The sequence below is a fragment of the Myiozetetes cayanensis genome, unplaced genomic scaffold, assembly GCF_022539395.1.
Source record: "Myiozetetes cayanensis isolate MyiCay16 unplaced genomic scaffold, myiCay2020 scf6-25, whole genome shotgun sequence".
NCBI lineage: Eukaryota > Metazoa > Chordata > Aves > Passeriformes > Tyrannidae > Myiozetetes > Myiozetetes cayanensis.
Window position 1 is genome coordinate 32,603,297 of NW_026087853.1, and position 24,769 is coordinate 32,628,065.

Sequence of the window (24,769 nt, forward strand, 5' to 3'; positions counted from 1 at the left end):
GTTTACTCGTTCTGTAGATGGTGCTTGTTCCCAGGGCTCTGAGCTTCTCTATAATTAAACCCATTTTAATTGTTAGGTTAGAAACGTCATTTCGGGGACTTTCCAAGAGTTACCGAGAAAGCCAGCCGAGATAACTATTTCACTACCGAGTCGCTCCCAGCCTGTTTTTTGCACGGTTCCTTTCTCTCGGCCCACCAGGGTGTGAGGCTGAACTAGGTGCAGGAGAGCGGAGAGCCCAGGGCCGGCAGCTCCTCCACCAGCACAGCCGCCCACCCCTGCTGCTTTCGTGTTATTCGCTTGCATCGTATGCGTTTGTTTTGGAAACGTGGGGTTAAAGGTTGCACATTTCCACAGATCAAGCAGCAAAAGCTGAAGCTGAGAAGAAATTTTTTTCCAGTGATTTAGCTTGGCAAACCCCGACTCCATGGTGGTCTGCCTTGCATTGCCTGCGCACATGCTCGATGAGAAATTTAGCTGCTCACCCCACCTCGTGGCTAAAAGTCAGAGCCCTCCGGGCCAGATTGGGAATTTGTGTGGGCATGAATTCACACCGAGCAGAGGAATGAAAAATCAAGAGCCTTGCACCACCCGCCAGAACCGTGCCACAACTTTGATAGATGCAAATGAATTAAGATAGGTAAATGAATAAATGAAAGTCAATTATTAAAGAAGATTACTGAAAAAGTGAATGAATGCAATGCCATGCTCACTACCCTTCTCAGTCTGTCAAGGCCCAGCACATTCCACTTGGGATACTATAGCTGGGCATGGGAATAAATGTCCAGGACCTCCCAAGCCATTCCCAGACTTGTGCTCAGCACCAGAGCAGCTTCTGAAGCATTCACCTTCTCTGCTTTCAATGCAAGCAGATACTAAATTTGTTTCAAAATACAGAGGAATAAGATTCTGCATCAGACCTGTATACACATTAACAGCGGAATTAAGAACCAGTTTCCTGAATTAGAGCTGAAATGGTCCAGAGTGGCTAGAAAATGGGGGAGAAAGGGGGGCAGTGAATGAGATGATTAAGACAGGAGTTTTAAAGGATTACTTTTTCCAGTCGCATGTGTGTATAAAACTGTGGGCTCACTGGCACGTGATGCTGTGGAGGTCAAAAGTATAAACTGGGTCAAAAAAGCAATTTGACAAATTTATGGAGGAAAAGTCCCTGGAGGTTTACTAAAGGCAAAGGCAAACCTCTGCAACATGTTGCTGGACAATGCACAGCAAAAGTATCACTCTCATTCCCCTGTTTTCCCCCGTTAGCATTGGCTGCTCTTGGAGGAAAGGCACAACAGACCTTTGACCTGATCCAGTTTGATTATTTTTACATAGTTGGGGTCTACTTTTAGGCTTTATACTCCGTCTAACCCTAATGGGCTTGGAAGTGTGTGTGTCTCACAAATTTGGTATTAGCTGTGCAATGTTAGATTGTTTGGGCCAGCCAGGAGAAAAGCACTGGGAAGTACAAATCAGCACTGTTTCGTCCTCGAGCCACTGGGCAATGCTTCACATGCTGGGCTGTGCTAAAGGCTGGAGAACAGTCTCGTGGGGGGGCTGCACTGTTTGCCCAGTTTCATTCCCCATCAGGATACTAAGAGGTTACTTTGAACATCGAGTATAACCTGAATCCAAGTGCCAGCTTTGTCACAAATATATTTGATGATGGTACAGCTCCCATAGCAACAGAAGAAGGTTGCTGTCTTAAGCCATCTGCACTTCACCTGGAGCCGTTTGGCAGTAGAAAGTCTGCAGCTCTGCTTGCGTCAGAGTTACTGAGCAAGAACATGAGTACAAAAAAGTCTGAATTGTTGAAAACAAGGTGGGGGTGGGGTGGTTTGGTTTGTTCCCCCTCCTACTGCTCAGTTCCCAAAGTTTCAAGGTAGGAAAGGAAGTGCTTTCGTCATGAGCAAGGTTTTCCCCTGTGAGTTTTACATGAGCTGGGCATTTCACTCCCCTGCTCACATGGGAATCTTCAGGTAAATAGACATGTCCTTTCTGTTTTGGTGCTCCGGTGTACAGAGGCTGAGGACAGAGGAAGGACAAACCTCCTGCCTTTAATTTTGCTGAGGGTGTAAAATGAGTCGAGGCTTTCTGCAGTCACTATTCTATTCATATCTTTTGTGTCCGATGCTATTTTTGTTGGCTGTGCCCCTGGAGGTGGAGGTGTGGAAGTGCATTTCTGCTGGTCTTTGCAAGCGGTGTAGATGTTTCCTCTGTTCCAGGCACCACCTCAGACGCTGTGGCCTTTCAGGGGGAGTAGGCGGATGCCAGCATGGCCATTTCTCACCTGTCTGTAACTTTTTAGTACTTCCTTTTATTTTGGCTTTGCATTTCTTCCATGGAACGAACATCTCTGGGTAGCCACTGGGAGGTGTAAATGGCTTGGTATGGAAACCACAGCTTGTAGGTGCGCCCTCTGCCAGGCTTTTCTGGCACCCGAGGAAGCCCGGTCTCTGCCTGCTCCCAAGCGAAAGGGATATTACCAGCTGTCCGGTGAGAAAACAAATTCCGAGAGATACAGGAAAGTGTGTTAAGTTGGTGGGAAGCAACGGGCGTGAGATTCCTGGCAGCTCGGGTATGTAAACATTCGTAAAATAGAGAGTGTGTGCATGTGTGTACTTTGTGGTGGCAGGAAAACCAAGAAGCGAGCTCCATTATTTTTGCTGGAATTGGTTGCAGTGGTGCCAGATATGTGCCCTTAATCCTCCTGACTTTACACCTGTGAATGACCTAAAGACCATCCGATGTGATCTAAATTACAGGACATCTTTACTAATTAATAATGGGGCTTGGGATCTGATTTTTTGTTCATAAAGAGGGGTTTCTGTTTCTCAGTAGCTCAGATCCTGGGCTACCTCTGGGGGAAGTGAGGGGAAGTGGAGACAAGAGGTGGAGGTAATGTGTGACCTCTTCTGAAAGTGTCACATGGATGTGACTAGCCTGCCACAAATTTAGCACTGACAAGACACTGCAGTGGAAAAAGCAGAGGTGTCCTTTTAGCAGACGCAGGGTAAGGAAATTGGCTGAAGGTAATGGATCTAAGTTATAATTTCCAGTGGAAATACTAATGCAATTAATATATTTCCACATAGCAGGACAGCAAGCCCATGATAGTGTTTAGCTGCTTGTCATGACTGTTCAGGAGGCTGGCCCAGCCACATCCTGGGATCCGTCCAGCTGCGCCCAGACACATGCAGCCTGTGCGGGGCGTGGGAGCAGGGCTGAGACACAAACCACTGTGCCAGTACATTTGAGGGGCTGGAGGAAAAGAGCTTCACCAGTACCAGCTCATGCATGGTAGCGGAAAGCAAAGATGCCTGAAGAGGAACATCTGCCCCTCTGACCCTGGCCTGGGTGTGGGTCTGTTGCTGTACCCCAGCTCCCTGGCAGGGCACCCACCACCCTGCCTGGGGTCTGCACACCCTATTGGACACAGGGTTGCAAAGCCCAGAACGCCCCTCATGCAGTGCTGCAGATCTCCCTGCTGCCCACTTGCTCCTGGCACCTACCACCTCCTGCAGAGAAACCTCCCTCTTCTTAGGGGGTTTGCCTGTTCTCAGTGAAGTTACAAACCCTCTAGGGCAAGAGGCAAGTCTCTTCTGATCTCCTCCCTGAACATGCCGCAACTGCATGAAGCTAGAGGAGGGATTTCCAATCCTGCCAGTGTGGTAATGGGAGCTGAGAAAGTGCCCAGCCTGGCTACAGCAAGGTGAGGTATGGAGCAAGATGTGTTTCTCATCCCTGGTGGAGCAGATCCACAAAGCAGCTGATGTGGAGAGTGGTGTGCCATCCCACTGCAGGTCTCCAAAGCAGCACCACATCCCCCTCCCTGCAGAGACTCCACACAAACGGGACAACCTGCGCAGCCAGGTGCCAGCACCTCCTTTCCTCCAGGTGTCAGCTGTGCACGTGGGGGTCCCAAGCATCCCTGCTGGGCCCAACCTCAGGAACTGATTATGGTGTACAGCAAGGGCATATCTTCAAATAGATGCCCTTAACCTGGCCTAATCTGCATGGGGCTCTGTGTCTGCCACAGCAGAGAAAAATCAAATATCTCTCATCTGAATAAATTGTTGTTCAGGTTAAGGGAAGTGCCGGAAGCTTTAAAGAAGCTGTTGGCAGTTTCCAGAAAAAAAGGAGCAAGTGACACCTGTTACACATCAAAACAGCTATTGCCCTTCTATCAAGAGGGTAGTTAGTGCATGTAACAAATGATCAGGGACATGGAAAGCACAGGTCTCAGAAAACAGGACAAATTCCACACTTTTTTCAAATCCTGCTTCCACAGTCCCAAGCCCATACACAGCAAGGCAATAATGCAACACAGTGATTTCTGTTGGCCTCTGCCTATTTCCAGCCAGAGCAGCTCTGGCTGCTGATTTATTCAGCAGACATCAACCAGTGGAATGTTTCCATGATTTTTTTCATCAACAAAATGTGTTAGGACTAAGTGCTTTCCCAATTTTGTTTGTTTGTTTTTGTTTGTTTTTAAATGAGGAAGTCTAAAACTACTCAGGATCCTCTCGGGTCATGACATTTATCTGACATGAAGGGCTGGTGTCAGAAGGTGCTGCTTTCAGTGCTGGTGGCCGCTTAACCTCCAACAGGCTCAGCTGTAACTCTCTGAAAAATACCATTTTGGCCCTTCATGGTGGAACTCGTCATAACCTTGTTTCCAAACACATGGGTTGCACTCCACACATCTTACAGCTTCAGGAGATATTTGCATTAGGGAGGCAGCTTGCTTTCCCACCTATCCTGTTCCACCAAAACACACTTTTAGCACCAGGCAGGAAGCCAAGATCATCTCCTTTTCTCTTTTTATGTTCCTCCTGCCTGCTCTGAATACATTATAATACAGTCTTCGGCTCCACTATTGTATCTTTTCCCACAAGACCATTGCCTCATTCAGTCCTCAGCAGGAAACATGCTTCATCTCTGCCAGCTGGGCATGGCTGGAGCACCCCATGCCTGTAGGAGCTCCATGGGGAGGACATGAAGGTGAGGCTTTGCAGATTCACATGCACAGAGGATGGAGGAGTTTGGTTAGGTCCAAATCTGGTAGGGAATTTTCAGGGAGCCTCTCCCACTGCCTCCTTTGTCAAGCTAGTAACGAAGAATGTTTGTGAGGATGGGATTCCTCTAGTCTGATTTTAGGTGCCTAAAAGTTAGGTGTCTAAACCTAATTAGTTGGACAGGCTTCCTGCATAGTCAATGGAGACAAATAGGCACCTTTAGTGTATGATTCATCTCACATATCTTGAAGTTTATCTTGAGAAGGGCTGACTCACCCAACAGCCAAGCACTGCTTCTCTTCCGTGACTGTAAAGGCAGGTCGGCAACTTGTTGAGGACTTGACAAGTACATTTTGGATGTCCCAAGTTGGGTAAGGTGAGTCCTACTCCCAGCTGCAGCAGTGTCCATTGAAAGAATCATCTCATTGGGCTCTGGCTTGCCCCTTTCCCCCGCTGTGTCCCACAGAGGGTCCATTTCCAGCCCTACCCAAGCAGGGCTAGGTTTTAGTCTGTCCAAATCATATTATCAGTCTTTATCACATTATCAGACCAAGTTAAATATTTATAAAGCACCTGGGGGCAGGGTCCACGTCTTTCTTTTGTTTGCATATTCCCTTGAAGAGTGAAGCCCCTGTGCTGGTTGCAACCCTTTGCAGGCTGGGGCAATACAGCACCGTGAGTCGCTGTGCCAGTCTGCAGGTCTTGACAAAATGCAGCCGGGAATGCAGAAAGAGCTCATGGACATTGGGAAATAGGCAGGAGTGAATCATAAGAGTCAGGAGAAGCAACTAATGTGTGGGAAAAAGGCAAATGTGCTACCTCGGCATAAACATATAATAAGGAAGTATGTAATAATAATTATTGTTATTGTAATACGGCCTGGGTGAGCATTTGGGAAAAAGATATCTAATAACTGACAAGCGACGTGGCTCGGTTTGTTTTGATCTGAAATTCAAACAATGGTTGTGTTTATAAGGCAATAATACGCAGGGCACAGAGCACTGGCACCACACCAACTATGCACTCCCCAAGTTGGGTTTATATAGGTCATGCCAAACAAATAATAGTGTTCTTCAATATAATTACTGATTCATTACAGAAAGAGAATGTAATTGAGTCTGTTTGGATTTCAAGGAGGTGTTAGATATGGTAAATTCATACATTTGAACTTGTATTGGGAAAGCTTTGTGTGATCGCCTAACTCTGCTCCTCCGGGAGTCAGCAATAAAATTCCCACTGCTGCCTGCCCTGGCAGCCTGGGAGCCTCCCTGCAGGCTTCAGCAGTTGCTCATGCTCCTGCTGGCCTTTGCAGACCCTTTCAGTGCCCTTTGAAGCACTTCACAGGTAAACTGGAAAACTAAACTACTGCTAGACTAAGACCCAGATCCAAATGTGCTGGACATGGCACTTATCTCAGACAATTGCACCCGCCCCTTGATCCTGGGGGCACCCTGGCCCCTCCACTTCTGAACCTCCTGGTCTATGGCCGACTTCTGGATGTGTCTCTTGACCACATTATTTCACTGTTATTTCAGGGGAAAGCAGCAAAAGGCAAAGGACAGGGTGGCTTGGCGGTGCCCACCAGCTCTCTGGATGAGAACACCCTAGTTTAACTGGCACGCTTGGCCACAGAAGAGTTAAACTGGGTTGTCCTCATCCTGGGAAGATGTCTGTGGAGTTGGGCAGTGGTCAGGCCATGCTGCATGGTGAGAGGGTGCTTACAAGCATTCATCATCAAAGGAGAAGGGCCAGGCACAGCTAATGGTGAGGGACAATCAGGGATGCTGCTTTGGAGGCTTTTGGATGGCTTTGCCACATGGCATTTCAACCTGAACCTCCCCTTGAGCTTGAAGCTGTTTCCTCTCCTCCTGTCACTAGTTGCCTGGGAGAAGTGGCTGACCCCCACCTTGCTACAACCTCCTTTCAGGTAGTTGTAGAGAGAAGTAATGTCTCTCCTGAACTTCCTTTTCTCCAGGCTAAACACCACCAGCTTCCTCAGCCGCTCCTCATACAACTTACTCTCTAGACCCTTCACCAGCTCTGTTTCCCTTCCCTGGATCCGCTTCAGCACCTCAATGCCCTTTTTGTAGTGAGGGGCCCAGAACTGGACACAGTACTTGAGGTGCAGCCTCACCAGTGTGGAGTATAAGGGGACAATCACTGCCCTGGTCCTGCTGGCCACACTGTTGCTGATACAGGCCAGGATGTCACTGGCCTTCTTGGCCACCGGGGCACACTGCTGGATCATGTTCAGCCAGCTGTCGATCAGCACCCCCATGTTCTTTTCTGTTGGACCACTTCTAGCCACTCTTCCCCAAGCCTGCAGTGCTGCATGGGGTTGTTTGACCAAGTGCAGGACCCAGCACTTCACCTTATTAAGCCTCATACCACTGGTCTTGGCCCATCAATCCAGCCTGTCCAGATCGCTCTGCAGATGCTCTCTCTAGTATCATGAAAAGTAAAAAGTGTTTCTGTGCATGTATGCCCTGGTAAGAACGCATTTATTAAACTAAAAAGAGTGTGCATATTTGTGTGTGCGTGTGTGTGTTTGTGCTGGGTTAAGGACTTGTGTACATGCATGAGAACAAGTGCTAGTGATCATATGAACAGGTTACTGAGTGGCCATCGTGCATCTGCAGGTGAGCAACTGAAACTGCAGAAGAAAAAGGGTGGGTAGGGCTGTGTGAGTGCTCATTCACTGCGAGTGCTCACTGAGTGGTTTTTGCCAGCAGTGGGGAGTATGGGTCTGTATCGGTGGGAGGGCAGAAGAGCAGCAGTGTGGGCACAGGCGCCAGGGTGCGTAGGAAGGAAGGCGAGCGCCAGCACAGGACAAGTGTGCAGGGCACTGCAGTGCCAGAGGGGAGATGCGGGAAGGCTTTTTCCCAACTGTTTATACAACATGGTTTGACTCAGCAAAGAATTAACATGGTAAAGAAAAGTCTAGAAGGGCTCCTGCCAGCTACAAATAGAGCGATCAGCATATACAGGATGTGGTAAGAGCTAAAGGCGTCCCGTTATTAACTTCACTTTTATTTCAAGGGGATTCACTTCTCTGTTCTGTTTACCATTTGGGAAGTGAAATCTAAGATCATGGTACCATTAAAAAAACCCAAAAACTTGTCACAGCTCATTTGTTTTTCTACTTTATTATATTCCTTTAAAAAGTTCCTTTGCTTTTTCTTAAATGGAACTTACTGAAATTGCTGGTAACACATCAAGTCTATTCTCTCTCTTTCTCTTCTGAGGAATTACCTAATTTGCTCTCATTTGAAACTGTTGACTCTGAGAGGAGTGTTTACACCTCACAGTGTGCTCACAGTATGGTGCAACCCAGAGCAGAGGGAACATGGGTTCCTCCTCAGCACAGCCAGAGTCTGTGCACTGCTCACAAGGTGCTTTGTAAACATTTATTCATTCTTGTACACACGCTCCCTTCCCTCCCCCATCAGGTGAGGAAATATTATTGTCACCATTTCACAGATGGAAGAAGTGAATGCAGATAGGTTTGGTGACTCACCCACAACCACTGAGGCTGATTTAGAGCTGAGGTGTTAAGCTCCCAGCCACCTAATTTAACCCAGCAGGTCACGTTCCCACCCAGGGCTGACAATATAGGTAGCGCCAGCTCCGTCTACCTGCCACCCACTTGTCCTGTGAGGCAGTAACACTCATCTCCACGTTTGCAGAATGAGATCAGATTGCTGTGGCTTACTCCATGTGATGGTGTCATCAGAGCACGATATATCATTATGATATCATGATGTTATTATGCCTGAAACTAACGCAAGGCCATGCACAGAACAGAGGTAGGCAGCTGAAAATCAGCGGCCATGTGCTCCTCAACCACATCACACACACACACACCCTGTACCAGGGTGTTGGTTGATTCCACCACAGTGCAAGGATCTGCAAACAATCTGCATGCTGGGCAGGATCTCCCCACCTTCACTGTTGAGGTTTGGGTTAATTTCTGCCCTATACAGTCCTAGTGAAAATGTCTGAGGTAGGAAGGATGGCTCTGTGAGGAGGTGGAAGGAAAATGCTTGCCTCTCAAGTGGAAATGGCTCTAAAAGTACATGGTCAGAAGATAAAGATCATGGTCCTAGTTCTTCAGTGAAGCTAGTTGTTTTTAAGTGCTGAGTACTTACAGGAAACTAAGCCTTCTAAATGTGGTTCTATACAAGCACCCAAAAAAACCCAGAACAGAACCTTCAGTGTCACATCACGACTGAACATCCAGGGCCACATCTTGCCATTGTTTGCTTCTGCTTTGCTATTTAAAATCCTCACCTATGTTATTATTCACTCCCACACAGAATCAAGAAAAACAACAACAATAAAAAAATCCACTCCTTATCATCTTCGTTTACTTTTCACACTGCTTACACGGGGCATGATTTCACTCATGCCCAGCTCATCCCAGACGACTCAGATTAGTCAGTTCCACTTTCTGAGACTGGCTCGTCTGGCTGACTGGGGCTCAGGCCCTGCAGGATGCTGCTGTACCCAGCGTCACGCTATGGAAGGGGAGGTCAGCTTTCCCTGCACGAACCTTAACTTTCATTTTTAAATAAAACACATCGTATTTTCATCCTTGGAATACAACCTTTGTAACAGGCCGTTCCAATAAGTCTGGTGTTTCTTTTTGCCACATGCAAAACTTGTTTCCATTGCCACAACAAAGTTTGCAGAAAGATACATCTTGATTTCTGTGGGTTTTGGATCCAGTCTCAGGGTCTGGTACTGCATCTGTTGAGAGCAATGGCAAAATGCCCACTAATTTCAAGGTTTGAGAGATTGAGGGTCTCAAAAGTACTTGGGAGTGGGAAGGGAATGCATTTGAGTACCAGGATTGTTCAGAGGCCTCCCTAAATCTCCTGCTACCATGGTGTGTGGTTTTGGGGTGCATTGGGACTTTAAAGTTGTAGAGAAATGGGTGAGTCTTGAGCATCTAGAAGAAAGATGGATTGTTCTTCTTCCTCTGACCCTCCTTTAGGAACTAAGTGCCACCCAGACTGTGCCAGAGACGTGGGTTGTAGAGAGTCAGGACAATACCTTTCTGGGCTGTTGGCTTTAGAGTTGAGGTTTCCTTCTTTTCCTGACTAAGGGTTAAATGTGAGTTTTCCTCTGAAGTCAGGGCAGCCAATGCTCTGACCAGTGGCAGGAGAGCATAGGCTGGCATGTAGAGGAGCCTCAAGTCAGCACCTTTGTCCACAGAAACAGAAGACCCACTGTTGTTGAACTGGCAGAGAGTTAATCTCTTAGTTAAAATATTACTGGGCTCTACCTGCTCTTATCCTTCCACAGTGCAAGGGGCAAGGGGCTCAGTAGGTCAGCTGGCTAGTACCTCACAGCAACTGCAGGAACCCGGGCAAGACCCAGAGTTTGACCTGTGCCTCCTTGGTTAGATCCTTTTCCGCAGTTCATGTAACTCTTTTATAGCCCTTGTTCACGCTTCGGTATGTTTCATGCTAAACAGAACAAAGTAAGAACCCTGCAGAGAAGAAAGCCAAACCCAAAACTAGGTATGGTCAGCACATCAGTTGTCCTGCAGTAACACCAAGTGTGCAGGATGCTCGGGAGGGCAGCCTCAGTACCTCTGGCTGGGAGAGGAAAGTCCGGCCCTTAGAACAGTGCAAAACACAGTGCCTAGATTTCAGGAGTCCTCAGTAGGGAAGGCAGCTGTGCCAGCTGTGAGAGACAAATAAAATGCCTAGTTGAGGAGTCACAAATTCAGCGCAAACACCCAGGCAATACCCCGCCTTCTTCTCCTAAGAGGCATGCAGCCAACACCCCGTGGCACAAGTAAGCAGAGCCCTGGGCAGCACTGGGCTTGTTTGCTGCTGGCATTGTTGCTGTGCCTACCCCAGCCACAGCAGGGGCTCCCAAACCTAAGCCACCAATACAGCAAGTTACAGTTTTGCTGGCCAAAAGTTTTCTAAATGGGAACAGGGAGCAATCCTCACTATCTCTTGCAGGTTCCAGCTCAGCAATGTGAGCTACACCCATTCATCTAAATGCAGAATTAGCTCTGAAACTAATGATAAGGTTTTAAATGCCGTCACACAGCTAATTTATTTCCCCACTGTCCCAAGGTTCTTTCCAGGTGCTGAAAAGCTTAGCTGCCAAAATCTCCACAGCCTCTGCTGACAACCTTAGCAACGCAGTTCTGCATTGTGTAATAGAAGGGTTAACTTTGTTCATAAAATCTTACGTGTATGAGGGAATAAGGAGCTTTTGTTATAATTCAACAAGATAAGTTTCATGGACATCCTGTTAATCAAGCAAGTATCAGTAAAAATAATTGCAGACATCTTGCTAAGCAAACAAGTATCAGTATCAGTAAAATTTACAACTGATAAGAAACTGCACCTTTCATCTCTGACAAATACCAGATGACCACTTAACAATGAGCTACAAACTCAAGCCTCAACGCAGCCGCATTAAAAACTCGGGACTTGGAAATGTATAAAAAGGAACATTTACTACATTTTGGTGTGTGCTTCGGCAGGGCACTTGCCCTCCAGGCCACCCAGCGCTGTTTTGCTTTATTATCGCTTGCTTAATAAATTTATCAATGTTTAATTGGAATTGAGTTGTCTAAATTCTTATACTAACTTATAACACATTGCACCATCTCTAGTATTCATTTGGGCTCCTACTGTTTTCAACTCTTAATGTGCTGAGCCTCGGAGCCCCCAGCAATGGGGGGAGGGGCTGTTCTTCCCCTGACGCGGCTGAGGAGAAGCGACTTCTCTCTGCTTACAAGGGAAAGAGGGTGCTGGAGCACCACCATCAGCTATTGCCTCACACCTTTCATGGGTGTCTCCCCTCCTCAGAGCAACATGCTGTACCTTGATGTCAGTGGAGTTACACAGGTGTGAGCTAGGTGTGATATCACTCTACAACACACTGGTTGTGATGAAGGCACAAGGTCACCCACCCCTCGGGAAGAAAAGGGAGGACATGGGTGTATGTAAACATGAGCACACCTTGGTGGCTGTGTGTAAACGCGTGTGTACCCATGGAGTTTCCAGTGGGAGATGTGCTCCATGTGGCACGTATCTGTTCAGGCAGAAAAACATCACTGCCCCAGTTCCTGCAGCAGAATCCTTTTTGGGTTTTCTCCCTTGGGTTCTGAAGTTACTTCTGGTTTACAAAAATATCACCATAGGGCAGCCTTCCTGATAGGTGGAATAGTTTCCTCTTGAGAAGAAGCCTAGTGGAAATCCCCTCTCGAGACATTTTTAACTTTGCCAGAAAATGTACAATGGGAGTGACTGCTTTAACTAGTGAGCTGACTGGGATGAGCTAATGGGTTTTTCCATCTCTGGTGTCTAGTTCCAGGGATTTCCATGAATTGCTGTCAGGACAGAAGAAGGCAACAGATTGCAACTGTGGGATCTGCTGTTTCAGCTCCACTGACACGTCATTCCCCCAGGACACCCAGTGACCTGGTTAATCTAGTTCTTTGCTTCTGACTTCTCGTAAATGATTTATCAACTGGCGTGGATCCCTGTTTGCTTAAGGAGGCGTGTTACGACCTCTAGCAGACCGGCTGCACTGAGCTACAGCCCGTATTTGGCACCTGGCTGCTGGTCCCAGCTCGTGACCCTTGGCATGGGGAGCAGGAGTACGGGGCTCTGGTAGAACTTGATGGCAAAGACTCATGCAAGGAATGTGGGTGGTGTTTACAGGGTTCTGTGGAGAGCCCCGGTGACTAAGCTGTCAGCTCATCAGCAAAGGCGCTTGCAGGCCTGCCTTGGCCTGCCCTGACCCCCTTGATATGTAGGTCCTGACTGGGAGGGCTGCCTGTACAGACTGTGGGGTATAAGCCATGGGAAACACCACCTGCACCAGCACCAGCCTTCTGGTCCCTGTACTCCAGAAAAAATATTAATATCCATCACCTGGTCCATCCTCAGCAACAACACAGTGTCTGAACCAGATGCAGCTCTGGAGGTCTTTGTCATGCACGCACATCATCATATGCAAAACACTGCAGCCAAAAAGAAGAGAATACAGATCTAAACTCAAGCACTCAAGCCAGGGAGATGAGGGATGATCCTGCAAGCTTTACATCCTGCCCTTGTAAGTGAGGCTAAAGGAGTGTGGAAAGACCTCAGATACCACAAATTGGGCACCCCCTAAAAAATTGACTGTGGGTCACCCTGCCTTCCCTCCAGGCCAGTTATTGCTGCTTCCTGCTCTGATTGTTTCAAATCCGGTTATCTTGAGTTATGCCTGTTCTGGCAAATATGGTACAGCAAAGGGGAGGTCCTGTTCTCATCAAGGCTGTATACATGCCACAGATCAGAGAGATTAGCATGGGAAGAACAGCTCAGATGAGCTGCTTGAGGCAGGTACTGCAGAGCTTGCAACAGAGTTGTGTACCATTTAGAAATATAACACTGTTTAACAAAATCTTTGCTGTGGAAGGTAGAGGGACATACTGAATTTCCAGATGGCTGGAGGCTGTTACATAGGGGCAGCACCCAGCAGAAACAGAAGCTGAGGAAGTCTACTCCAGCACCAACCTGGACAGCCCCACTCCCAGGAGGCACAGTGTCACACCACTCAAGGGCCGCACATCGTCAGGGAGGGCTGGTTCAGGCTGCAGCAAGGAACCTGGAGGCAGAAGCATGGGGGGTGTTTTCTTCTCACATAAGGGTGGATCTGGAGCAGCTTTCAGCTTCCTGGGACGTAAGAAGTGGTTTTGTTTATAACCCAAGAGGGTGGAGGGTGCAGCTCCTGTTCCCTTTTTGGGGGTACAGCACGAGTTTCCTTGCCTCGTGCCTCAACAGGAACATCTGTGTTCATGCATGACATGCTCCCACTCTGCACCCTGTACAGCAGTGTCGCAGGAGGACAGGCAGGTGGTGGGATGTGTGAGGGCTAGTTCCACCTCACCAGGAGAAGTCATAACCACCCTGTGGCTCAAGACCCAAAACCATGTCCCCAAAAGCATATTCAGTCTAAGCTGAGCCCACATGCCCTATGATATCCCAGTCATAGTTGTAGAGTAGAGAGGTAGGCCAGGGAAAGAAAGGAAGGCTATCAAATTATCACAAAGTGTATTTCCAGCCTTTTAATATGGGTGGACGTATTTTAGGTATAACCTTCAGTGTGAATTCCCAAGTTCTGATAGATATTTATATGGGTTCAGCCTTAGTTTCAAGCCCAAAGTAACTGAATGTTCACACCACCTCTTCCATATACAGACTTGCCTTCCAGATAGCAGAGAAGAGCCTGATCCATGTGGAAGTTATGTCCTTAATGGCAGCACAAGTACTCCTGGCTCAAACCTCTTGGCTTTGCAAACACCAACACGTTTACTGAGGACAGCACAAAATTAGGGTGATGCAAGTGCAAAACTCCCCAAAAGCATTCCCCTGTCCCTAAGCACTGACACAAGAGCTGAGTTTTCTCAGTGACCTCTTTTGCTGCAATGGCACATTAAAAGAGCACCCAGTCTTTGGCAGAGCCAGGACTGCAGCCTCTTTCCTTTCATCTCCAGTCTCTAAGATTGGGGAGAGATTGTTTCCAGGTGCCTGGCCTTAATCTGGTCCTGGCTATACAAGGCCATTTTTGGGTCCATTTTCTGCCTATTCCAAAGGGAGTTTAATTTGCTGCCTTTTTTTTTTTTTTTTTTTTTACCACAACCAAACAGATATTTTCATTGAGCTGTTCACACAGAAACCATTTTACTGAGCTGTTCTGGTTGTGGTATGCTAAAATCACTGACCTGGCAGAGCAGTTCAGTGTAAAACAGAGAGAAGTCACATACCTCTCAGCTGGATCTTACCATAAGAGATTCTACTGGGATGGTCTGGTCAAGATTATATCTACCTGCCATGTAGTCAGGGCATCCTTCTTTACCACCAGTGTTCTGGGAAGACTGGCTCAGAGTTAAGAGGCAGATGATCCAGTGTCTTACCCAGGTCCACTGCTGATCAGGTTCCCATTAGATCTGCTGGCAAGATCTAACAAAATTGCATGCAGAAGGGAACAGTTATGGATGAATAGAAGTTAATAACCTGCTTTTCTTGGACCTGATCCAGTATTCACTAAAGGGATTTCCATGAGCATTAGTAGGATTCAAATCAGAACATAAATTTCTTGCAAATTTTCTTCTACTTTATTAAAGCAGAAGAAACCCCCAACAACCAAATGAAAAACTAGCTTAAAAGTTGCTTCCCCTTTACCTTATATATTTATTCTCCTTTCTGCGTCTTCCTGGCACTGGGAAGAGTATATCCCACCTCTGTCAAGCCTGTGATCTGAGAACTGCCTGTAACATGAGAAGTGCATTCCTGAGCCTCCAGTTTTGTTGGCTGTGGAGAACAACTGCCTCAGTCCTGCTCCACTTCCAGGCTTGTCACTCGTACCAGGCACCAGCTCAGCAGAACTACACACCAAGAGGACATTCTTCCTATCTTATTATCACCTTCCAAAACTGTCAATTAAAAAATGACATATTTATGTACCCTGTGGGTGTCATCTGCCTTGTTTGCGCACTTTGTTCATGCAGGGTTTTGCCACACGTTTCCCGTAAATTGTCTGAGAAGAAGTGTTGCAGGTATCAAGGCACTTAAAGATGCTGTCAGAGTGTCTGATTGAATTTCAAAATGCGTTGCTTCTGCTGCATTTTGATTTCTGTGCAAGTTGGGTACATATACCCAACTCTCAATCCCCTCTTAGACTACAGCACTTAGTTCTCAGAGTGTTGAGACCATGTAAGAAGTGATGATTATGAATTCTTGGGAAATACAGAAATGGGGTATTTTCAAGTAAGTTAACTAAGTAACTTTTAAGTCAATTAGAAAGACAGTTTATTAACAGTTTCTGCTAATAGCCAGGTTTGATAGATTCATGTGATTCCCACTGCCAACATCTCCAATAAGGAAACATTTATGATCCTTCTCCTTAAAAAGGCTGGTTTTATGTCATCTAAAATAGAGCATGAAGATACATCTGTCAACATTAGTGACATTAACTCTTCCATTTGGCCCCGTACTTAAAAAAGAAAAGAAACAGTCAAACCTTAAAATGGAAAGGGAATCACATAGAGTGGCTGTGGCTCAGAGCCATTAAATGCTTGGCTGTAGTTTTTCATTGAAACAATAAAGCAATTTATTGTACAGATAGCTTTGGCAAAGTGGGGTTTAGGTTATTCTTAGGCTCACAACCCTACATCCCCAAAGGTCAAGCACAGTGTACTGAGGAGACACTGGCTCTCCCCACAGGAGAGTTGCCAGTGCATCAGGCAAAGCACAAACCAAGCGTGTGCAAGCGTGAGGCCTAATGGAGCTGCTGTCACTCTGCTTTGATTGCCATGCAACTTCAGAAATGTCAGGGTCAATTCCCAGGAACAATTCTTGGTCCGTTGCAGGCAAGTAAGGCATCCAGAGGTGGGCAAATTCATAATCCTCATTACGAACAAGAAGAGAGAGAAAAAAAATCTGGTTTGTTTGCAGTGCAGTCTTGACTGCCTGTAGGTTTAGGTCCGAAGTACCCAGTGTGAGGCCTGTCTTTATGCCCCATTTTTGAAAGGAAAGTGTTTCTGTCTGTCTCAGCATTTTGGGGTGTGAGCATTAGGGCTGCCATCTAGAGGCCAAAGTGACCTTGGACAGCACATTCCCTTGTGCAGCAATGGCACTGGCTATGACCTGCTCCTCTCACTACCTACTTATAAAGGATTTCTGATTTCTAAATGAAACTGCTATAGTACAAAGCACTTCTCCATCTGCATCTCTCATTCAAGAATTGCGTATCACGCCTTAATCCATCCATCTTAAGAAAGGTCTATATAGATAATGGATGCATCTGCCACAGGGATGAAGGACAGTATGAAACATGAGATACAAAACAGAGTCTTGCAGTAATACTTGAGGGGCCCTGAGGAGCTCTAGGTTTCTGGCAGTGGTGTTAAATGTGTGGTATTCAAAGAGTTATAGCAGGGAGTCTCAAGTATGGGACAGGGTTTGTTTCCTCTTAGGCACGTCAAACTCTGTAGCCTCAGAGTGAGCATGATTTTCTGCTTGTCCCATTGCTACTCCTCACTGCTGCCAGGCTTTGGAAGAGTTTGCTCTGGAAATGCTCCAGAACTGTATCTATTTTGGCTCAGAATGTGCTTTTCTCCCATCCCTACGGAAATCTCATTCCTCTCTGACAACAAGGTAGGGGTAGCAGGTCTGCTGAGACCAGCAGCAAGCTCTGGGTACCTAGGCCTGGATCCTGTCCTTCCCAATCTGTTCCTGAGCTCAATATTGCAAGTCAAACTAATCCAAACTCCAGGCAACTGGAGCCAGTCTGTAACTTGTCTTGGTGGTTAAAGCCTGTATAGAACAGTCACATCACAGCTGTCACTTCTTTCACATGGCTGTTCCTCATCTTCTTTCTTATCTGGCTTAAGAATGGCCTCTCCCCTGTGCATTTCCCTACAGCAGGCGTAGGAGTCATTTAGTACAGACAAATGTTAAAAGGCACCAGGCAGAGGACACTCGTGGCAGCTTACTGCTCTCCACAATGACCCATGCTAATTTGAGGTGTGTTAAACCCTGCCACCTCCCACACACCTTGAGCACCTGAACAGGTTGAAGTGGAGCAGGAAGGTGAGGGTTGCAGGGCAATGATACCCTGGCCTTGCAGCTGGAGAACCCCAATGAAAGGTCCTTGCAAAGCACTTTAGTTTTCCTTGCACGCTGCCTGCCCTACGCCCTGCACCCACCACATTGCAAAATCCCCCACTGATGTGACTAAGAGTCACGTTCCCCACCCTCAGCACCAGTTTCCACCTCTCACGTCTTGAAATGGAGACAGGGAAGTGTCAGATGCTTTCTCTTCTCCTTATCTAGGACTCTCTGACCATGGGTGTTTTAGAGTCCAAGGGTCTGGAGGGACCTTTCAGTCAGTACTGTTGTGTGAATGGCTAAATAAAAACAGATCTGAACCTCACCAGCACTGCTTACATCAAGGAAAGGGGAAGTAGCCGCTGACTCCAGCAAGCTCTAGCAACGTTCTGCAAGAACTAAAAATAGGCTAAAAATAGGTCTGCCCCTACAACATTTCCGTTCTGCCTTTGACACAGTCGCAGCTTTCACGTCCCATCGGCCTCGCTGTTTCCTTGTGGCGGGCTTGCCTCACGCCCCAGCGTCACCCGAGCAGCCCTTCCTGCATGCAGACAGCCTCAGGAGCTTTGAAGTGCAGGCTGCTCCCTCCCACCCTGCTGTAAGGGAACACTTCCCCTGCCCTCTTTACACATACCTCAGTTGCAAAGGAGAAGTGGGGCAAAACCCCAGTGACGATCTCACCCTAAAAGGACACTAAAAGTCCCAGAGATACTGAAGACCAGAAAAGATTTCCACGGTGGAGTGTTTTCTCAGTAAATGAAATGGTGAAAAATGTTTGTTTGAATACCGTGGAATAACATTCCCAACACTGCCTTTTGATTGTGGTACTTGGAGAACTCAGAGCTGAAAGTGACCTGAACCTGCTTCTTGGAGTAAAAAGGAAAACAAGTGAACCCAGGATACAGGGGAGAGGATGTGAATGGGAATTCTTCTGAGTGGTCTGAGGCTCAGACGCCCTCGCCTCTGGAGCCTGAGAGGTGGCTGTTAGCCAGCCAGTGATACTGTGTGCATGTTGGATAATAGCACGTGGAAGATGGAGGTGCTTTGGCAATGCCCTGTAGGAAGAGCAAGAGTGCTGTTCCTGAGAACAGAGCCCAGAGTGGATGGCCATCAGTGTTAAGCTGAAGAGGAAGCAACAAAGTCTGTTAACCCAAATGAAATTGAGACTATTGAAACTTAACCTGTGCTGGCTGCCCAAGGTTTTCCAAATCCTGGGGAAGTAATGCTCATGGTAATTTGGGCCAATTGGAAGCTCATTAACATTTCTGTCTTCCCTGCTTTTCAGTCCAGCAGGTACCAGAAAGAGGAAGACAGCGCACGCTGGACTCCTGGGAGAAAAGTGGGATCAGGGAAATCCAAGACCAGGGCTTTGCCTTCTTCTCTGGACCATGAGACAATTAAGCAGATAACCACTTTGTTGCCCTGCTGCAGAAGCAGGGGTCCAGACAGTCTGGGAGCTGATTCACTCTTCCACGAGTTTGGAGTCTGGCCTCAGGCTCTCAAACAGAGGGATTGGTTTTTGAAACTTCATGCTTCACAGACTCTGATTCTATTTCCAGGTAGCAGGGGTGAACCAAGGCGGCCAGCTGAGTCCCCTTGCTGTAAAAAGACATATGATAAGCATGACCTGGCCTTCTCCAGGGACACTGTCTTGGGAGAGCCTCTGTGGAGCCCTGACATTGGATTGGCATGTGGAGAGGCTGCTTTGAGGACTTGGCTTGGTAAGGGCCAGAGGTCTCTGGAGTGGACCAGGGAAAGGCATACCCAGGGAAAGACCCCCAGCCAGCCCACAGGACAGCCTGCTTCGGGGAACTGGTTGGTAAAACAAAGCAGAAAAGCATTCCTATCAGAAGTCACACCTAGACAACAAATTTTCTCCAGACCAAGCCAAAAGTTATTTCCTGAAGCCTCTTTTGTTACCAGACTCCTTTGGAGAAGTGGCAACATTCAGTTTGTACCTGATGCTGTCTAGACACAGGGCCATGGCAGAAGGGTGTAGCCCCAGTTCTGGGCAGCTCCTGCGGGTACACGTGTGGGGGGGGAGAGGAGGAGAACGGGGGTGGGAGTGGCTGGTTCCTCAGCAGACCGTTTTTTTCTTAGTCTAGGGCAGGGGAGAAGTATTTGTAAACTCTCGCTACTTCTAAGGCTTTGTAACCACTCCTCTCGAGATTAGCTTGTGCAGGTTTCCTGGGTGGTTGGTTTGGGGTTTTTACTATTGCAGTTTAATACCTGGAGCTTAATTCAGCCTCTCAGTCTCCCACCCTTGCCCTGCCAGAGGTCACAAAGGTGGGCAGCTCGGGCCCTTGGTGAGGCTGTGACACTGTGTCTCTCAGAAGCTGTTGTGGGGCTCTGGAGAGCTACTCCAGGGCCGCAGCTGGGCTTCAGAAACAGGTCTGCAACCTTTCAGGTCAATCCTCAGGGTGGCCCTCAAGACAAAGGGCTTGAGGCAGTGCCAGGAAGTCAGAGGGATGGGACTCAGCTTATCTGTACACAAAGACATGGGCTCCCAGCAGGTCCTTCGAGAGGCCTGCATATAGCTCACCTCGGTTGATTTCTGAGCCCTCCCGCCCCTGTTCCCCCACCTTTTCCTTCTGCTCCTCCGGCAAGTGAATGTGCTGAAACCGCATGGGGGGAGGGACGGGACAAAGTTTCCAATGCTGAAGTCAAGGATGTTGTTACGGGTTCCCGGTGTGTGGGTGGGTGGGGGTGGGTGGGTGAGTGTGTCTGGGGGGCGGGTTTCTACAAAGGCAACGTCTTGGGTCACCGGCGCGATTTTAAGATGATTTTGAGAGTTTCTTGTAGAAAAACTGTTTCCTTGAGGCGGTGCCACAGCACCATCTGGCGGGGGACAGCCAACCGCGGGCGGGACGGGGCCGCTCGGCTTCTTCGCTTCACACGGTGTGTCCCGTAATGTGTGATGAAACCCCCCTGGGATCGCACGGCAGCCCCGTCGCCCTGAGCTCCCACGGCTGACGCATCGCACAAACCGCGCTGCTACTGACCCGTGCTGTGGCGGTGGGAAGGCACATGAGCAACTCTAGACCCCAGTCCAAGGCAGCACCGGCTGTTACTTCACACCACAACCTCACCGTAAGCACGAGCATAGCCCACTGTCACCGCACTCGCTCCTTCTCACGTACAGCTGTCACTGCTGTGCGGGTGGCACGGGCATATGTAGGAGGGTAGGAAAGTGCACAACACAAACTCCAAGGTTTGTGAGGCCTTAGAGTTAAGTAAATTCACTCACAGGTTTTGAGTTGTTTGCAGGGAGATTTGAGGTCTCAAAATATACTATGATCCATTCTCTCTGGGAAATGCAGCATAGTGCGATAACTCTGGTGCTCATGGATAAGAGATAAGAGCTACTGGACTAAAAAAAAATTCAAGAGGGTGTGTACAATGAGTGGATGTGGATTTGAGACCATTCACGTGCCAGAACTAGGGAAAGAGAAAACAAACGGAGGGCAGGTGTGGGCAGAAAACTTGCAGTAAGCATTTTGGGCAAAGCTGGAAAAACAGTCTACATGATCAGCAGTGGTTCTTGCACAGTGCTAGAAACAGGCTTTTTTTTGAAGGAAAAGAACAAGAAAACTTTTTAAACATGTAAGAAAACTTTTTTTTTGAGCATACCACTTCTCAGTTAGGCCTTCACAGTGATGCAGAGAGCATGGCAATGGCCAAATGTGTAAGAAACAGCAGAGCTGCTGGGTAGTACTTTTTGTTAAATAGCCAGTGTGTGCATGGAAAAACTTTACTGGAACAAAAAAGAAACAGAAGGAACAAAGCCAAGTGCAACCAATACCAACACTTCAGACTGAAGAATTAGATGTGGTGTTTACCAGATCTCCAGCTCTGGTAAATTCCAGCTTTGGCTAGAGGCATGAAAGGGCTAGGCTGTCTAGAGAGGCCATGACGTAAGCAGTCTGTTTTGGAGAGAGAGGTCTGTCTGGTAGCTGGAATGATGCTGGCCTGGACTCCTGATAGCCTGAGGCACTGGGAATATCCCAAACAGGAGTCACAGTGGTAAGTGGGGCCTAGATCCACAGTCCTATTCACCGAGTTTAAGGAAAAATTCTTTTAGCCGTAGATGTGAAATGCAAAGATTTCATCCAGCTTGTTTTCCCCCCTATATACCTTTTCCTTACATCTGCTTCCTGTCACAGCAATACCAGCATATGCTGCGCTATTGCCACCCTCATCCCCGACTAAAATCTAGCCCAAATTTTAACAAAAGTTTGGGGTACCTCTGTTTTGAAGCTCTACAGTGGGAACCTTTTAGGATTTTATTAACTTCAGCTATACCAATGGGTGCTCACTTCCTTTAAAAGAGTGTTGTGCAGCACCTTACCTCTATGAACCACAAAGTACTATCCATGGGCCTCTAGTAGAAAAGGAGAAATCAATTGCCTTAGGACACCAGGCTGTTGGGTAAAACAAATCCAGCACAGGTGCAGGATCCTGCTGAACCAGGTCTCAGGGTCTCCAGTAATGTATGACACCTACATACACACATACGGAGAAATTCTTGGTCTGAACCAAAACATCAGCTCTAAGCGTATTGATCTGGATATTTCCAGCCGAATCTGCCACTGCTAAATTCCCAAGAGATTTCTAGAGTGGAAAAGGAAAGAACAGGGAAAGACCACATTCATCCCTGGTTACAGGAAAAAGCCATCACACAACACAAATGTATCATTCATTGCCAGTGAAACTGTCTTATTTTAAGCTCTTGAAAATCTTGAAAAACAGGTTTTGCCATACATTCTTTGCTCTTTCATCACTCCCTAGTGGTCTCAGCCCAGCAAATCAATAGTAGTGAATGTCCTTTGAAATTCTTGAGACTACCCAGACATACATATGACTCGCAATTAGCTAGTCTTTCTCTACAGCATACAGTTTGGCCTTGTTTCTAACCCAGGCCCCCAGCCTTCTAACCCTTGCGTTTTCGTCTTGGTGCTGACTCTTATCTTAAGGCCTGATGAGCTCACTTGGGTTTCTGCTGTGTGCTCTCCTTTAAGCTGGCATGCATGGAGCACCCTGCCACAGCCCCCGCCAGGTATAACTGCCGGCTAATGTCCTAATTGTCCCAGTAAATCACCCCGGGGTGAAAGGCTAGCAACTCTTCTGCAGGTTTGCAAAAAGAGGGGGAAAGTGGATCTGGTTGCAGGGCTGGTTAAATAGGAACTGTGCCCTCAGGTACTGTATGCACAGAGCATTTAGTCTGCCCAGCAAAAAATGGCTATGGAGTGAGAATGAAGGAAACAAAGGGCAAATTACATGCTTCCAAAACCCTTGTAAGAAGACTAATGCCCCTTAGGAGCTATACAGTACTCGGCTCTAAGATCAGGGTGCAGCAGGAGGAGCTGACAGAGTGGAGAAATTCCGCCCTTGGCACTCACTGTCTTTGGCTCTTTGCTAGAGCAGGGGCAGAGCGCTAGGGATGCAGACCCTGGGGCACTTCTTCCTACTCGGAAGCTGCTACTTCACTTCGTTATTGAAAAGGAAACTTTTTATGCCCTGAGCGGAACCAAACCCTTCTCATTCCATTCCATGGCTCCAGGAGCAGAGGCACAAGGACAGCCACTGGATGGCATGAGCCAGAGCCGAACCTGTTCTGTGAGGAATCCTGGCCTTCCCTGCGGGCGTATTTCTTCTCACTTCCTTGTTTTACAGCCACAGGTGAGCACCCCCACCACTCGATTTCCTTTTCATCAATGAAGCAGAAATGTGATGTGGCCAAGTACAATAAAGTTTATCCTCACAAACTACTGGGATATCCTTGGATGAAGAGCCCTGTGTTAAACTGACAAAAATGCAATTCATAATAAAGAAGTGCTGTAAACATCACAGAAAATACACTCTTGTTTTTCGGGTGTGATGCACCCAGTTCCTGAAAAGCAACTAATTGCAGTACTTGACTTCCAGCTGTGCCCTGTGCTGCGTGCTGTAACATAAGACTTCCCTTGGAAGCAAAATGTCCTGTGGTAAGAGAAGCTCAAGAAATGCTGGACAGGAGGAGAGTGATGGGGTTCTGCTTGAAGACTGACTACTTGGGAGTATGGAGTACACATGGCAGGATAAAGTTAGGAAAAATAGGACCCTTGTGTTTGTGAGGGAGGCAAACAGAAGGATCATAGGAGTTTTACACCCCAGGTAACATTCCACTTCCTCCCTCCCAGAAAGCACTGGAAAAATCAGCAGGAAACCCAAAGGACCTACTTTTTGTGATGTCATTGAATTGGCTTCTGGAGTATCAGACAAACATCAGAGCTGGTCTAAGACAAGGGGGACACACAGGGATAGTGTGTGTCTGTCTTGCCAGCAGCAAGCCACTACATGATTCAACCCTATTGTCTGTTTGCACTCGCAAGGTACAAGTGAAACCTTAGAATCTAATATAAATGTAACATTTGTATTGTCTTATGTTGCCTCCATTTGTGGAGGAGAAATTTGTGAAAACTGCTTTAAGGATCAGGTTAGCAGAATTAGAGGTGGAGTAATAACAGATTTACTTGCAGATGCATCACGACTTCAGAGCTCTCTGTTCATTTCAGCTTTGCAGGTCTGGGAGCAATAGTCTTCTACCAGTTGGAAGGGATGATTCCCAGCTCTCTCATGGAAATCATCAGACAGACGTTGGAACACACTGACAGAAAAGATATGACCTTAATACAATAAAGAAGCCCGTTTAGTTATCTTAAAGTGGAGCTTACATTTCTGTGCTCTGTAAACTTGGAAGTAAGGCACCTGATATGGGTAAATAAATTGTTCCAATGTAGTCTAAAAGTGTTCTGTTTTTAAAATAATTAGGTTTTCAGAAATACACTAGTAGTTGTTCTGGTTTCAGCTAGAATAGAGTTAATTTTCTTCCTAGTAACTGGTATAGTGCTGTGTTTTGGATTTAGGATGAGAACTAAATATTGATAATATTGATAACTGATGTTTTCAGATATTGCAAAGTAGTGTTTATCAAGGACTTTTAGGCTTCTTATGGCACACCAGCAAGGAGGCTGGGGGGGCATGGGAAACTGGGAGGGGACACAGCCAGGACAGCTGACCCCAGCTGACCAGAGGAATACCCCATACCCTATGGCATCATATGGTATATAAACTGTGGGG

General features: G+C 47.3%; 1 long non-coding RNA gene across 1 annotated transcript; it reads left to right on the top strand.

Moving 5' to 3' along the window:
- Positions 1-1,580: 1,580 nt before the first annotated feature.
- Positions 1,581-24,406, top strand: LOC126650404 (uncharacterized). Its single transcript, XR_007631425.1, has 3 exons — positions 1,581-2,578; positions 23,211-23,329; positions 24,205-24,406. It is a non-coding gene; the product is annotated as an uncharacterized LOC126650404 (long non-coding RNA).
- Positions 24,407-24,769: the final 363 nt, after the last annotated feature.